The sequence below is a fragment of the Thalia democratica genome, chromosome 9 (assembly GCF_965202585.1).
Source record: "Thalia democratica chromosome 9, ktThaDemo2.hap1.1, whole genome shotgun sequence".
NCBI classification, from domain to species: Eukaryota; Metazoa; Chordata; class Thaliacea; order Salpida; family Salpidae; genus Thalia; species Thalia democratica.
Genome location: NC_139173.1, coordinates 26,697,187 through 26,714,897, shown reverse-complemented (window position 1 = coordinate 26,714,897; position 17,711 = coordinate 26,697,187). Strand labels below are relative to the sequence as shown.

Sequence of the window (17,711 nt, the reverse complement as noted above, 5' to 3'; positions counted from 1 at the left end):
AGATGTCTTAGCCCTTTTTCATGCCTTTAAATAAAGAAGGTACAGTGTTCAATTTATGGCATAAAAGTTCTTTTCAACTAATTAAATCTCTTAGTTTTATCTAATTTGTTCCTTGCCCACCTTTAAACTCGTCTTGCGTGGGAAAAAATGAGTATTTTTCTTTAGTACCATGGACAAGTTTAATTTGAATTGGGCAAGGAAAAAAGTAGAAGAAATACTTAGTATACACACAAACAATTTTTAACGAAAAACTTTTTAAATATAAGCACGATTAATTGAAAACTAGTTTTGTAAAAAAAATTGGGAAAGCTCCCAAACTCTATTTAATCAAATGCATCAATAGTAAACATGCATTATAACAAATATGTTTGCTACCTCTCGCTTAGTTACGTTATCTCGTTTAGTTACGCACTTTTGCTGTAAACAAATCGTGCGTATTTTCTTGAGAGGTAACTGTAAACTGAACTCAACGAAAAGGAGCGTAAACCGCACCCAAGCAGTTTGTCCAGGGCGAGGTTTTATCATTCCACATTGGTGAAACCGAACTCCGCAATTACTCATCAATGGGTAACTTGGCCGCGCAATTTCCAACTCGGGTGTTTTGCTGTGCTCTCTCTTAATCTATCTTACTCAAACATGTGTGGTTTTTTAATTTAAGAAACTTTATTTCAAAATTTTCCAAACAGTTAGTAGAAAAAAATGCACGACTTTTAGTTATAAGTTTTATTGAAAACTAACTAAACAAATGTTTTTGTGCTCTACACAGAAAACTAATGTTCATAAAACCGTTTATGATAAGTAAAAACTTAATATTAAATTAAGTAGGTTTTTAATATTTAATTTCAAAATAAAATTGAACAGTCTAAAGCATGTTAGCCAGATCTAGTCTTACAAGCGAAAATATCTTAACCATGACTTATCTGTAACTGAAATAACTTGAGCAAAAAAAAACCAAAATATGCACATAGTTTAGTATAAAAAAGCAATGGTGCTAGTTTATCTACAACTTGATGTTTTTTTCTATGTAAAAAAGTCATCCTCTTTGTATATATTAAATACCAACTAAAATATTAATAAAGTAGGTTGTTAAACCATAGTGATGTCTACTTATGATTCTTAAAAACTAAGTTACAAACTATTGAGTTTTGCACAAAATAAGTTGTAGTACTTTGGTATAGTTTGTTGTCATTTTAAACCTAACTAGAAGAACTTTTAAATAACTTGAATGTTTAAAACGTTGTTTAAATCACGAAAACACTGGTAGTCGATAATAGGCGCAACGCATAAGTTTAAAATAAATTGTTTTTATGTGTGCAACGTATATATTACTTTTTTAAGCTACCTATTTGTTTTAAATAGATAAATGTTTTTACAGTTTAGTTAATTTTAAAATCGAATTCTCGACAAAATTTTGTCACAAACAAAACGAATCAAAGCTAAACTTAAATAAATACAAAGTTTATTAGCATTTATCTAAATAAGTTTAAATGTTTCCTGACATATATCTGTTTTATAAACATTTTTCTGTTTATAAAATCCAACTTAGTACCTTTTTTTTATTTTGTATAGTTCTAGTTTGTAAATTTTCGTGATGATACCAGACTCAAAATTAGTTTTTAGAACAGTATATTGTATTGAGATAAAAAAAACTTACAATATAGGTAGGCAGGGCGCCCTCTTCTGATCTTAATCACACTCTTAACAGTTGTTTATTATGACGACACAATGTTTTTAGAGTAAATTATCACAAAACAGTCAGCATACAATACTGATACTTCTTTATATCATTTACACACTAATAGCGATGGCTCAACTGTGATCACGCAGGCAGTAAGTCCAGAGCGAGGCTTCACCATTGCACATTGATAAAGCTGAACTCTGCGATTGTTCAATATTGAGCAGTTCGGTCGCTAAATTTTTCACAGGGAGATTGCGTTTTTACGCACCTCCCGCTTATATATCAACTTTACGTTTAAATAGAGCTTAGTAGTAGTACTAGAATGTTATTGAACATTAGATCTTATAAAGAAAAGCTATTATAGTTCTTCAACCTTTCTTGTAGCAGTCACTCTTATAAGAGTTGATTAAGATAATCTTTTTGAAATATGTTTATATATGGATGGAAACTATTTAGAAATAATATTTATAGAGCACAATTTCAAAAGCTAGTAAAATTGAATTAAAAGTGGCTTAGTGTAATGTAAAGAACTATTATTATCATAATTTTGAACAAGTTTTTTTATTTTGTATTTGAGCATCGTCAATTTTACGAGCTGAAACTGTAGAAGTATATTATAAGTGGATAAAAAGTTCTGAATAGGTAATAACGGAATTAACAATTTTTTTTACCTTTAAAAACGCTATTTTACAATTAAGAAATTTCATAGCAATTGTGAAATGAACACAGCTTTAACTTAGTGGTTAATTTAATTTACATTCTCCGGTTCAAGCACTTCTTTTATTATCATATTATTTAAAGTTTCAATATTGTTTACCAACGCCGCAAATGTCGAAATTATTTTTATTTTAGTAATTTAATTAAAAATTATAGCTACTTAGTTCATATGCATCTTTTAATAGTTTACTCTAAGTTTTTCAAATAGCATAAACAGTTTGTATGTTTGCTTTTAAATTGTATATTGCTACCTTTTTAATAAAAATACTTTTAATAAAATGAACAAATAAATATTGCTTAAAATTTTTATACATACTTAACATTTTATATGCAGCACAGATTTTTGCAAAGCTAGATGCATACTTTTTAAGGTTTGGTATCTACTATTTAAAATACTAATTGTATACCAGTAAATAAGTAAATTAGGTTAATTCAAACAACTACTTTGAATTACCGAACTAGTTAGTATTCGTTACGAAAAATTTTTCATGTAAAAAAAAAGTATAAGTTAGAGTTTGTTTTTATTTCATTTAACTATAATATTTATAAACTAGCAAAAAGATGATTTTAATCCTAGAAACATTTAGACCAATTCTTTAATTCGTTTGTCTCACTTACTAACTAAACTGCAATTATAGGCGTGCTTATGCATATAACAATTAACCTTTCTCAACTAAAGATTAGTAAGTAAGTTATAAAAGCCAGTATTCTTGACACATCTTTTGAATATAAGAGCAATTTTGTACGTGCACAAATATACACACATATACTTATCAACTAAAGAAAACATCGTTCACAGCTCGTAAAAAATTCACCGGAACAAAAGAAAATAATGCTTGTTTGAAAAAAACTAAACAAATTAACTACTGACACCTCCTATTACACATCCAAATCAATGTGCAAATAAGGAGGGAAAAAAGTTCATCATCGTTCAAATCGCACAAGAGTTTCCAAAGTTCACCGCATGTGTTCAGCTCGTTGCGAATTGATCCTTGTTGCGGGTAGCGAGCGCCGCCAGCGGTAGCAACGTGAGAAATATCGGGATGGAGTCTTGTCCTCCAATCATCAAGAAAATTACAATTTTCATCCGTGATAGCGGGAAATAACTTCTAAAGCTGTTTTAAAAAGTTTACGCAAACTTCAATTACTTCTTTTTTTTAACTAAACAACATTTCAATAAAAAGTATAAACAAATGTCTGTGGCATTTTTTGAAATCGTTTATTATGTGTTTCCTTTTTTTAAGTAGATATCAATTTAAAAATAACAACATTACACGAACATTAAAATAAAATTTTAAAGAAACACTTTAACAAACTTTTTTTTGTATACTTGTAATTGTTCAGTTCAATCTAAGCTCCTACAAAAGCGTTACTTTAAGCATTTAAAGAAGTTCGATTTCAGTACACCTAAGATTGTTAGAGTGACAAAACACTTTGTAAACTAACCTACGAGAAAGTGACCAAACATAAAGCTAGATTAAAAAATTATATTCTATTATCTGTAACTATCTATATTAATTGAGAATTATATAAATTCATATATAAAACACATGAAGAAAATAAAGTTATTGATTGTCAATAATTTAAAAAGCCGAGGTTTTCAAATGTGCTAAGGGTCTATCTTCAAAAACAAACCGTATTATTTATTCGGATTTAATTATTTGAACAAAGGTCTGTTCCTTAAAACAAAATAAAATTCTATGCTATAGCTAAAAATATAAAAATTAAATTTAGTGTTAAGGTTTTAAAATATAAAGAAAAACTACAGATACGTGATAACTTTATTGTTTAATATAGAAGTCGTTTGTTTTTAACACAGTTTTGTTTTGTTGGTAATACTTGACAACTAAAGAGTAAAAGTTGTTAAGTATAAATATTTACCTAAATTTTTTAGTTCTTAAGTTAAGTATTTTGTACACCTTTATTTGTCTTTTCAAAAAGTTTTATAAAAGTAGTCACACACTGGCAAAAAAAGAATTATCTTAAGTATCAAAAAAACTTCTTACAACGTTTCTTAATTGTTTACACTAATAAAATCTACAAAGGTGTTTAAGCATTTAAAATGTTTGTACACTTGATAAAAATTAAACTTTTTAAAATAGCTTCGCAAACTAATAATTTAAATTATGACAAGAAGAAGGAATAAAATAGCACATCATTTGTATTAGTATAGCATTAAAAACATAAATAACTTATTTTTCAATTCACTAGTTTTGATCAAAATAAGCTTTTTTATTGATTTATTGAATATTGCTTTATTTGTACATTAGTCATTACATGTTCAGGTTTTTGAACTTGAGCTTTTATTTGTTTGCTTTATCTGTTAAATTAAATTGAGAAAATAAACTTTTAGTTGATTATTAACATCTTTTGCTGCTTTCGCTATGTTTATGTTTATATGTGATTGTTGGTTGAAAGCAATTGTTTCTTAGTTCAAAAAAAGCTTTAATTGTTGTTTTATTTTAAACTTTAGTTATATGTGATTTAAAAGATTTTTTATTTGGTTTAATATTAAAAATAAGAATCAGTTTTATCAGAGTAGTTTTTAATAATTTAGTTTAAGAAAACAGATACTTTTATCAAGACTTCATTTATAAAATGTTCATTTAAAAACAGTTTTAGCAAACTTATTTTAAACAGTGTGCTTAGACTGTTTATTTAAAAACATTAGTTTAAACAACCAACAAATATTCAACTTAAATATTCAACAACTAACAATGAACATATAACTGACTTAAAATAGCGTTTGTAAATTTTAAAAAGGTGTCTTTTTTATTATAAAAAGCACAAAAGAAAGATACTTATTTAAGGATGTAATTGAAAAATTTATTTAATTCAATGTAAAACCCAAAACTTTTAGTAAATAATGAAGCTTAAGCCTTATATCTAAAAGATTTATACTTAAATTTTGTTTATAAATCATAAACCGTGCTGTTTACGAAATACTATTTTTTATACTATTTCTAAACTTAAACTTATAAATTTCACTGTGAGATTGAAATAAAGAAGTAATTTTTTTTAAAGAAAATATAAAGTTAATTTCTTTATAAAAACTTAATCTAAAATAACGTTTTCACATTATTTTAAGTAAGCCTTTATAAAACAGTTTTTAATTTTGGGCATAAAATTATTAAAACAAGTGAAAAAATATACTTATTTAAAAATAAAACTTCAATTGAATTGCGAAGTTATTTCAGAAACAATTTTTATTTTCAACTTTTTTTCAAAACTACAAAAATCATACTAGTAAAATATTTAACATAAAAATGTAAAATTTATAAGTTTATTAAAATTTGGTTGTCGTATAAAATTTTGAATTACCAAAATGTAGCTTTTAAGTTTGTTTTGAAATTGAAATTATAAAAGTAGTTTTTTTACAGTTAAAGTTTAAATTACAAAAAGTTAGTTTGAAACGAACGAAAAAAAATAGTGGCGTTTAAAAAGACTTTATCTTTTCAAACATATGTTTGTATAGCTGCGTATGTTTCGATTGAATTTACTTGTCAAACACACAACCTATAACTAAATTTTGTTTCAAAAAAACTAATTGCTTAATTAAAACAAGCGTATAAGTCAGGTTGTTTTTTTTTCTAGTGTAGTAGTTCTTATAGGAATCAAATAGATACAGAGTTTAGATAGTTTAAACATGCTTAAATTTTGTTTGTTTTGTAATTTTATAAAGCTACATAAACTTAATATGCACTTAATGAGGATTATTTTTCAAAGTAAACAACAACATACTAATTGTTAGGTTCTTTATAACGACACATTAAAACAACTACAGTTTCTCTTTAAGATTTTTAATTGTTTTAAATTGGATATTGAACAAATGAAAAACCGTGAAGAGGAAATAAAAAATTTAAAATCACAAAACAAAAGGTTGAAGAAGAAATTGTCTTCTGTGATGAAGTTGATTAAAGATGAAGATTCTTCAAGTTCCAGCGAAGAACCAACTCCTAAAAGAGAAGAAAAATTAAGTGAAGAAGGAGTTTCATATGAAGCAGGTGTTCCAAGTACAAGTTAGTTTATTATTTTTGCATAAAATATAGTTATGATAGTGGTCTTACAGTGAGATTCAACATAGTTGAAGATTTAGTAGTTAAACTTTTTTTTAATTTAGAAACTTTGGTGAAAAATGATTAGTTATAACGACATTTTAAAACAAAATTTTCTATATACTATTTCTTATAATATCAGTAATTTTAAGATACATAACTTCGGTTTATACCTAAAAAACAGAATATTATACACAACTGAAACAGTTTAATAAGTCAATAATAATTTAACACTTTATCTTTCTTTATTAAAATGTATTAAAAAGAAATTGATATTAAAAAATAGTCTTCTTATAAAGTTTCAAACCTTCACGTGTAATACTTAACTTAAAAGTTTATAGATTAAACCTGTTTTATATTTCAACAAAAAAAGAATTGAGAAGTACTAATTTTAAATATTAAAACCATACAGGTCATATGTCAATCAGTAGCAAAAAACTTAGCAACCAGAGGAAACCAACAAAAGCAATTTTAGCTTCAAGTGAAGGTAATACTTTTTATCAGTTTTCCTTAGAAAACAAAACGTGGAGTAAACTTGATATTATTGTGGGGGGCAAAGTATTAAATATATTAGAAATTAATAACATTTGTTATGTTGTTGGTAGCGAAGGAATTACTACAATGTCACCATACAAAAAATATTATAAATTTCCATTTGGTGAGGAAGTTTTAACGGCATGCAAATTTGAACACCATATGTTACTACTTGCAGATAGAGGAAACAGTTTTTTGTTTGATCCAATCAACAAAAAATGGGGTGAGACGAATATAAGAACGAGAGGAATTTTTTTTTCAGCTGTTGAGTTTCTTGATAAAGTTTGGATTGTAGGTGGTTACGGCTGTTATTTTAATAAACTGAACACAACAAAAGTTTATGATCCAGTTGCAAAAACCATGACTCTTTCACAAAGTGCAATGGTACAAGCAAGGTGCAACCACAAAGTTATTGTCTATAACAACAAAATGTTTGTGTTTGGCGGGGTTGGCTTGAACAACACACTACTAAACAGTGTTGAGATGTATTCACCGGAAACAAAAGTATTTGTTATGATGGCTCCAATGAGAATTGCTCGGTACAATTTCGGTTGCTGCAGAGTTGGAAACCTCGTGTATGTGATCGGTGGAAGAAATAGTCTAAAACAAAATCTAAAATCTGTGGAAATCTACAACCTTGACAACAATACTTGGACTGAAGGAAAAAAGCTTCCTGCTGCAGCTGTAAATATACATTCGTGTGCTGTTAACAATAAAATAAACAATATAAATTAGAACACAAACAATTAAATTTAAGCTGGTGGATTAAAACACAGAACTTTTGAAATGTAGATTTTTATGTATTGTTTTAACATAGATTTTAATCGCTAAATCAATTTAAATAAACTAAATACTTCAATTTTTTATTTTATACAGATATTAGATAAAATATACAAGTATAAGAAATAAGTAAAATGGAACTTCTATAATTTTAATTAAAAATGGAGACATTATGGAAACTGTCATGAGTCAATGATAGAAACTCTAAAAAATTGAAAACTATACGGGCGTCCATGAAAAGGTAAAAAGTTTTTTATATTTATTAGTTAATTCTACTTAAGATAGTTTATGGCTATTGGCTTTATACAAATTTTTCAGCGCAGCACAAAACGATTAGAACCAATTGAAGTACCTAAAAACATTCAGTCTTGAAAACATCTATAGGTACAAGGCTTTAGGAAAAAATAAGCATTGGAGTTGAGAATGCCTGATACAAACTTTAAAATCTAATAAAGATAAAAAACTTGAGTACACTTCAACCAACTGTTTGATGTAAAATTATATTTATGTAATTTATATTTTTTATTTTAACAGAAGTAATTGCTTGGCATATTATAAATATTTTGAATTTTTTATTTATTTAAGATTTTATAAACAAAATAAAAAAATAAAAATTCAACACTCATAAACCAATTTTTTGATTTGTAGTTGTATATATGTAATTTATATTTAGTAAACTTATAAAAGTAGTGGTTTGCTCTTATGTGTACTATTTTATGGGCACTATTTTATGTGTAGAATTGCTTCAACCAACTATGCCCAAAGTTTTATATGACTTCATTTAGATTATGGGTAGTATTTAGATGTTGCTGTAATTAAATAAAAATAAAATACAGTCCAGGCCTTATATAAATATTATCGATAGTTTTTGTAGTTTTAAATTTATAAACAACAAATTAAAAAAAACTTGAATACACATAAACCAATAGTTTGATTTATTTGTACATTTATTTAAATTGTTTTTTGTAAACTAACAGAAGTAGTGGCTAGACTTATTAAAAGATTATGGATAATTTTTTATTCAAGATTTAATAAAGAAAAAAAAGCTTGATTACACTTAAACTAATTGTTTGATTTAAAAGAACATTTATGTAACTTATATTTTTTATATTACCAGAAGTAATGTCTTAGCATATTATAAATATTTTGAATATTTCTTTATTTAAGATTTTATAAACAAAATTAAAATTTAACACACATAAACCAATTGTTTGATTTATAGTTGTATATATGTAATTTACATTTAGTAAACTTATAGAAGTAGTGGTTTGGCCTTATGTATACTATTTTATGGGCGTTCTTTTATGTGTAGAATTGCTTCAATTAACTTATGTGATTTCATTTAAATTATAGGTAGTATTTAGATGTTGCTGCAATTAAGTAAAAATAAGATACTTTCTACTTTTAAATCAAACAATTGGTTTAAGTGTATTCAAGCTTTTTTTATTTATTAAATATTACATAAAAAAACTATCCATAATCGTTTAATAAATCTATTTTATTTGTTTGTTTACAAATTTAAAACTACAAAAACTATCCATATTATTTATATAAGGCTTAGAAAGTATTTTATTTTTCATTTAGTTGCAGCAACATCTAAATACTACCTATTGAATATAATTGATTGAAGCAATTCTACACATAAAATAGTGCCCATAAAATAGTACACATAAGTGCAAACCACTACTTTTAGAAGTTTTCTAAATATAAATTACGTATATACAACTATAAATCAAACAATTGGTTTATGTGTGTTCAATTTTTTTTTTTTTGTTTATAAAATCTTAAAGAAAAAAAAAATTCAAGATATTTATAATATGCCAAGCAATTACTTCTGTTAAAATAAAAAATATAAATTACATAAATATAACTTTATATCAAACAGTTGGTTGAAGTGTATTCAAGTTTTTTTTCTTTATTAAATCTTAGATGAAAAAAATATCCATAATCTTTTAATAAGTCTAGCCTATACTTCTGTTAGTTTACAAAATATAATTTAAATAAATGTACAAATAAATCAAACTTTTGGTTTATGTGTATTCAAGTTTTTTTTATTTGTTTTTTTATAAATTTAAAACTCAAAAAACTATCCATAATATTTATATAAGGCCTGGACAGTATTTTATTTTTCATTTAATTGCAGCAACTTAATTGCAGCAACATGTAAATACTACACATAATGTTAATGACATCACATTAAATTATAGGCAGAATTGATTGCAGCAATTCTACACATAAAATAGTGCCCATAAAATAGTACACATAAAAAGTCCTACCGATCTTTACTTTTTAACAACACACTTTACATTTGCTTAACATTTTAATTTTTAGCCTGTACAATACAAACGTTATTTTCCTTTATATCTACTAATTAATACTTATGTAATTAAGCTATTGAAAGTACTTGATATATTTGATAAAATAATGACCGTTTAGTTTTAGTGTTTTCGCTAGTAAAGTGAATACTCTTACGGATTGAGTGCTTTATTACATGTAAATTTACTTTATTTAAAAAGCAATTACAGTAACCTCTCGCTTATTTACACTCATTGTATCCACAGAAAAAGTGAGTAAAGATACGAGAGATCGTAAAGATACGAGAGGTACCAAATATACTTACTATAATAGCTGTTTTTTGATAATTATTCTAGTTATAAGCAGACTATGACTTTACCACTTTTAAAAGTTTGTTAAATTGATTATAAATATGAAAACAAAAGATCAAACTGTATATGTAACAAAAAAAAGATTTAAATTTATATAGAATAATAATACTTGTAGAAATTTTTACTAATTTTAATAATAATTAGATTTTATCTTCATTTTTATGTGACTTATTTGATACTTAACGTTTATATTCTGTTTTACTTAGCAAATTCAATTTGTAATAAAGCATTTGTTTACAATTAAGAAACTGTGTGGTTTCTATATTAAAATTTGTTTCTATAACCTTTTACAAAAATATGCATTTGGTCCTTTAATGCAGTGCTTCTGAAATGGGGTTCCGCGGAACCCTAGGGTTCCGCGACGCCTCTCAGGGGTTCCGCGAAGCCTTTCGAAATTTCAAAAAGAAATTTGAAAAAAAAAAATAAATTAGTTATAAAACTTCAAAAAATAAGAACACATAAAATGAAAAACATATACAATTATAGCGTTCATTGATCTGCTTAGTGTGTATCTAGTGGTAGAAATTTTAATAGGTATTCATTATTAATAGGTGTCCTGGTTGCGCAAATTTTTGTAAATTTTTTGAATTTCTATTTTTAGTGAAGTCATTAAAATACTGGTATTATCACTAACGCAAACAATGTAGGAGCGATCAAAACAAATTCTAAATGTTTACACAATAAAACTAAATAAAAGATCTTTATCAGAAACTTATTTCTGGTATATTATACTGTTTCAAATGATGTCTATTAGCTTGATTTAAAATTTAATATGTATAAAAGCTTATTTTCTACTTAAAAAATGCTACTATAATGAAATGAAATGTGTCGAAAATTATTTCATCAGCAAGGGTTTACAGTGGAATAAATGTGTCGGCATTTGTACTGATGGTGCAGCGTCTATGACTGGGTCAAAAAATGGTGTAGTGAGGAAAATAAAGGATAAAGCAGTTAAAGCTAAATGGATACATTGTTTTTTACATAGAGAAAATTTGGCAACAAAACATCTTTCTTCTTGATTACAAGAATTTCTTTCAGCGTCGATCAAAACTGTTAATTTTATAAAGAAAAGTGACACAAAGGCCAGATGTTTCAATAACTTATGTGAAAGTTTAGATGCTAATCATCTGCGACTTCTTTATCACAACGAAGTTCGCTGGCTGTCGAAGGGGCGAACACTGGTTCGTCTCGTTGAATTAAAGAAGCAGGTGTTCACCCAGTAAGCAATGGTTAGCAAAGGTTAGCAATGGTAATTTTGCGATGTTTCACCGGTTTGATGAGGCCCATGAAAAATGCATAAAATTCAACTTCTCTGACGAAATATACAACCATCTTGATCTTTTGTCTATAAAGCTTCAGTTTTATTTTCCTGAAGATGTTCGCATCGGAAATTTATGGATTTTGAATCCTTTTATGTGTGATATTGCTTCAGAAGAAGTGAATCGTCCTACAGATACAGAAAACGAATTGCTGCAACTATCTGAAGATAGCAATTTAAAATTGAGTTTCAAAGGGAAGTAGTTTTTAGATTTTTGGATATGTGCGATTTCAGAGTACCCCGTCTTAGCAAAGCGTGTAGTAAAATTTATTTTACCATTCACCACCAATTATCTTTGCGAGTCCGTCTTTTCGCATTTAACAAACATTAAAACGAAGCAAAGGAACTGAATGCTGACTCCAACCTTATCTGCCTGTCTCCGTCTCAGTCTATCCAAAATCCAGCCACACATTGACATGCTTGTTGCTAAGAGACAAGTTCAAGCTTCGCACTAAATGCTTTTTATTTATTTTTTGTTAGGCATCTTACCCGTTTATTACAGTATTCTGTGAATTCAATTAGGTTCATGTTCATTTCGTTATTGTTTGTAGCTCTCATTTTGTTTTTATTATGCAAGGAAAGATTTTTATGACGTTGCGATTTATCATGTTTGTTTTCGTTTATCTATTATAGAATCATAAAATACCTATTGCCTCTGGCGCACTTTGAGTTTGACTCGACTTAATACTATTACAATTGGTATGATTTCTAACAATGATATAGTTTTGCAGAAAAATTAGTTTTTCACTAAAATTCTTTTGTTTTTTGTGTTACATTTTATGTAACATTTTTTAACATTTTATGTAAAATTAAGTTAAGGGTTCCGCGGAAAAGTTGAACTTTGTGAAAGGGTTCCGCCACTAGAAAAAGGTTCAGAAGCACTGCTTTAATGGATTTCTTCTTTTGAATAAATAAATATATTATATAAGAAAATTGTTTAATAAAAAATGGTTATGTTACTACAAATGTTTTTCAGTTTGACCTTTGCCCACATAAGGATAAACTTGTCTTGCATTGTATTATGGATATATCAATGAATATTTTGAGCAGAAATGAAAATAATTTCATGCCATTAGAATTTGAGGAATTGTAAATTCTTATAAATTTAAAGGTATGAAAGGAGAGGTGTTAGGAAACCTATGCTAAAAAGGTGGAAGCAATATAAAACAAACCTAATATGTGCAATATTAAAAATAATAAACTTTTTGTTACGCCACGTTGTGCGTAACGTCACGAGTACGTAAAGATGCGAGAGGTTACTGTACCTAGATTATACTTAAGAGGTTTTTTTTTTTTACTCAATTTACAGTTTGTAATTTTGTATTGCATAACTTGACACTTTTAATTGGATAGAAAACCAGCCCGTAATTTTTACTTTAAGTAGTTCCTGCAGACAAAATAGAACTAAAATTTTGTTAAAAGTTTAAACTGTTTTGAACTAAAGTTTGTTCAAATTGGTAGTTGTGTGCGTATTGGCGTCAAGTTGCAGCCGGCAGCGGCCTGTGAACGGGGCGAACTGTGGAGCGAGGACGTGGTAAAGCAAGTCGTCAATAGCAACGACGACTCGCGACATCGGCATCGCAGGTCACATCTACTGTGATTTTTACTCGAGGCAAGCCGGAGGACGACTGCCACCTTGTGGTCGACGGCGGCAGGCTTTACAGCGACGGGTCGCCCAAGCGGCTTCCAAAGGCGGTCGTCTGCCTCAGCTTGGACCAGCCGTCGGAATTGAAACCCGCGCTGCTCGATCCTCATTCGCTGAGCGGCTTGTTCCACGAGATGGGGCAGATGAGCACGCGGTTCTGACAAGGCCGGCCTGCGCCATCACCGACTACTCCGAAGTGCCTGCACTGCTGACAGAGCTTTTTGCCGGAGACCCGAGATTCCTTAAAATGTCACCACCGGACCGGTGAAGCGATCAGCCAGAGAGTCTTCGGCCTCGTCGCCAAATCGCCAAGTGATCAGTAATATTTATCTTGATAAATTTCGCTAAACTTATTTTCGGTTTTAAACAACTGTTCAAGTAAAGCTATACAAGTAAAGCATACTAAGCACAAATACTTTAAAACCTCTAATGCAGCTGCAAGAAGGTTTTTTTTTTCATAATTTAATTAGTATAACCCGACTGAAGTTTTGTTCAAAGGTTCCTAGCTCTTTAGTTATTTTATCGATAGTAAGGAGGGCTTAAATGTTCAAAAAACAAAAATAGTAATATATTTTGTATAATTTCAAATATTATTTTTAGTATTTGTATTTCGCGAATATATACTAAACTTTTTCTTCAGCTTAACTCAAACAAGCTGATTAATTAATAAATTTGGGAAAAAAAATATTTTATTAAGAAAATTACTTGAGATAAAATTCAGTTCTCTCAATATGGTTTGTTATAACCAATAAAGTTTCAAAGATCGCTGGACAAAGATAAAATATACAGTATCAATGTTGTTCTACTCACACCGGTGTTTTTTTTTCAAAGTGTAAGTTTTTTGACGAGATATGAATCAAAACATTGCTTTTGTTGGGTTACAAAAGTTTTGTTGCAACTGATTCAAAAAAAAAAAGAACAAAAATCAATGAAATCAATACTTTAAAACAAGTTCAAATTAAAAGTTCCAGTTAATCATTGTTATCATAACTTGATAGTTAATTTTATTAAATTTTTAATGAATTATAAAAAAAAAACATCTCAACAAAATTGTAGTTTAAATTAAACAAATCTACCTTAATTTTTTTTTTTTGTGTTACTAAAAAAATCAAAAATATTGTTACTCACTCTAAGACTCTTAGTTTTAGCTAATTTGTTCCTTGCCCACCTTTAAACTCGTCTTGTGTGGGAAAAGAAAAAGAGGACCTTTCTTTAGTACCATGCAGGACAAGTCGAATTTGAGGTGGGCAAGGAAAAAAGTAGAAACAATACTTAGTACACACCAGGGGCGTAGCGTGGGGAGGGACACTGGCGCATGCGTGCCACCCAAAAAAAGAAAAATGTAAAAAAAAGAATGAAATATCTTTATCTTTTATAGTTTATTTTTCTGCTTAATTTGCTTTTTTTTTAACTATGTTTATCTAGTATTCAAAAAGTTAAACGAAATTTTAAATACCAATTAGTGACAAGTTAGTAAAGTATATGTTATTACTCAATTTACTGATTCGGTGCGTAATTGCAAATGCGCACCGTTGTTGATGAAAAACTCCATAAGGAAAAATTTCATAAGTTCATTAACTTCATAAGAATTTAGACTCAAAAAGCACGCAATTAATATAGCGCACCGCTGTAGTATAACCTTATGGAAGATTATTTTTCTACAAAAAGTTTACAAAGATACGTCATGCTTAATAAAAAATTAAACAATTTTACAATTTTTTTTTATGCTACATTGTTAAGACTACTGCTAGTTTTCAGAACTTTATTTTTGTAAACATACAAGAAAAAGCGTGTCGGCCTATGAGAAATAAACTTTGTTTGTTATTTTTATTCTAAACAAATACAATCAAATGAATTAAATTTAAAAAGTATACTTTTAACTATTTTTGAAAGTTTTAATAATCTGTAATAACAATTATAAAGTTGGTCTATTTTAACTTCTGTGTAACTATATTAAAATTATGTGCAATGAGGTGTTGTTATCACTGTTGTATTGTATATTAAAGAGATTGATATTTTTTTGTAAATAAAACAGATACTTTCGTTTTATTGAATATATTAATTTTTAAAGATATAAAGTTTACTGTAAGTAATAAAAACAATTTTTATTTAGTAAGTTTATATTTATGCAAGTATAAGTAATTCTAACGAAATTTATACTTTTATTTAATTGTTTATATTTGTAATATATAAATATTTTTTAAAAAAGTTATCGAACTCATTTTACTTAATAAATTTATTTCAATTATATTACTTATAAAAAGTTTTTTTATAGCTAATTACAAAAGTTTTAATTAAGAGGATTTTTTGAGAAAAAAATTTGCGCATCCCCTGACCAAAATACCACGCTACGCCACTGGTACACACACAAGCAATTTTTAACAAAAAACTTTTTAAATATAAGCACAATTAATTGAAAACTAGTTTTGTAAAAAAAAATTGGGAAAGCTCCCAAACTGTATTCAATTAAATGCATCAATAGTAAACATGCATTATAACAAATATGTTTGCTACCTCTCGCTTAGTTACGTTGTCTCGTTTAGTTACGCACTTTTGCTGTAAACAAATCGTGCGTATTTTTTTGAGAGGTAAATGTAAACTGAACTCAACGAAAAGGAGCGTGAACCGCACTCAAGCAGTATGCAGTTTGTTCGAGGCGAGGTTTTATCATTCCACATTGGTGGAACCGACCTCTGCAATTACTCATCAATTTCTAACTCGGGTGTTTCGCAGTGCTCTCTCCTAATCTACCTTATTCAAACATGTGCAGTTTTTTAATTTAAGAAGCTTTATTTCAAAAAATTTTCAAAGAGTTAGTAGAAAAAATGCACGACTTTTAAGTTATAAATTCTATAGAAAACTAACTTACAAATGTTTTTTTGCTCTACACAGAAAACTAGTTTTCAAAAAACCGTTTATGAATAAGTACACACTTAATATTATATTAAGTAGCTTTTTAATACTTAATTTCAAAATAAAATTGTCTTTTTTAAATGCTTTGAACAGTCTAAAGCCTGTTTGCCGGATCCAGTCTTACAAGCGAATATATCCTAACTATGACTTATCTGTTCTAATAACTTGAGCAAAAAAATCAAAATATGCACATAGTTTAGTATAAAAAAGCAATGGTGCTAGTTTATCTACAACTTGATGTTTATTTATATATACATAAGTCATGTTTTTTGTATGATAATGAATTACAACTAAAAACATCGACAAAATAGAATGTTAAACCATAGTGATGTCTACTTATGAATCACAAAAACTAAGTTTCAAACTATTGAGTTTTTCACAAAATAAGTTGTAGTACTTTGGTATAGTTTGTTGTCAGTTTTTACATAACTAAACAGACTTTTTTTAAATTTGAATTTTCAAATGTTGTTTAAACAGCATAAAATACTAAGTGATCCACAGTAAGTATAACGCATAAATTTAAAATAAATTGTTATTATGTGTGCAACGTATATATAACATTTTCAAGCTACTTACTTGTTTTAAACAGATATATGTTTTTACAGTTTAGTTAGTTTTTAAATTAATTTATCGACAAAATTTTCTCACAAAAAAAAAACGAATCAAAACTGAACTTAAATAAATACAAATTTTATGAGCATTTGTCTAAATAATTTTAAATGTTACCTGGCATATATCTGTTTTAAAGGATTATTTTTTCAGTATATAAAACCCAACTTAGTACCTTTTTTTATTTTTATAGTTCAAGTTTGTAAATTTTCGTGATGATACCAGACTCAAAATTAGTTTTTTAGAACAGTATATTGTATTGAGATAAAAAAAATTATAATATAATTAGGCAGGACGCCCTCTTTCGATCTTAATCATACTCTTAACAGTTTTTAATTATGACGACATAATGTTTTTAGAGTAAGTTATCACAAAACAGTCAGCATACAATAGTAACACTTTTCTATATAATTTAAATGTCTTGAGCGATGGCTCAACTGTGATCACGCAGGCAGTTAGCCCAGAGCGAAGCTTCACCATTGCACATTGGTAAAGCTGGACTCTGCGATTGTTCAATATTGAGCAGTTCGGTCGCTAAATTTTTCACAAGGAGACTGCGTTTTTACGCACCTCCCGCTTATATATCAACTTTACAGTTTAAATAGAGCTTAGTAGTAGTACTAGAATGTTATTCAATATTAGATCTTATAAACAAAGGCTCTTATAGTTCTTCAACCTTTCTTGTAGCAGTCATTCTTATAAAAGTTGATTTAAGGCAATCTTTTTGAAATCTGTTTATATATAGAGGGAAAATATTTAGAAATAATATTTATACAGCACAATTTTAAAAACTAGT

At 27.7% G+C, this 17,711-nt stretch overlaps 2 non-coding genes across 2 annotated transcripts; both read left to right on the top strand.

The window, feature by feature from the left end:
• Positions 1 to 1,792: 1,792 nt before the first annotated feature.
• LOC145845272 (U1 spliceosomal RNA) lies at positions 1,793 to 1,952 on the top strand. The gene has a single exon (XR_014370317.1). It is a non-coding gene; the product is annotated as a U1 spliceosomal RNA (small nuclear RNA).
• A 15,376-nt stretch (positions 1,953 to 17,328) lies between these two features.
• On the top strand, positions 17,329 to 17,491 carry LOC145845273 (U1 spliceosomal RNA). Its single transcript, XR_014370318.1, has one exon. It is a non-coding gene; the product is annotated as a U1 spliceosomal RNA (small nuclear RNA).
• The last annotated feature ends 220 nt before the right edge of the window (positions 17,492 to 17,711 follow it).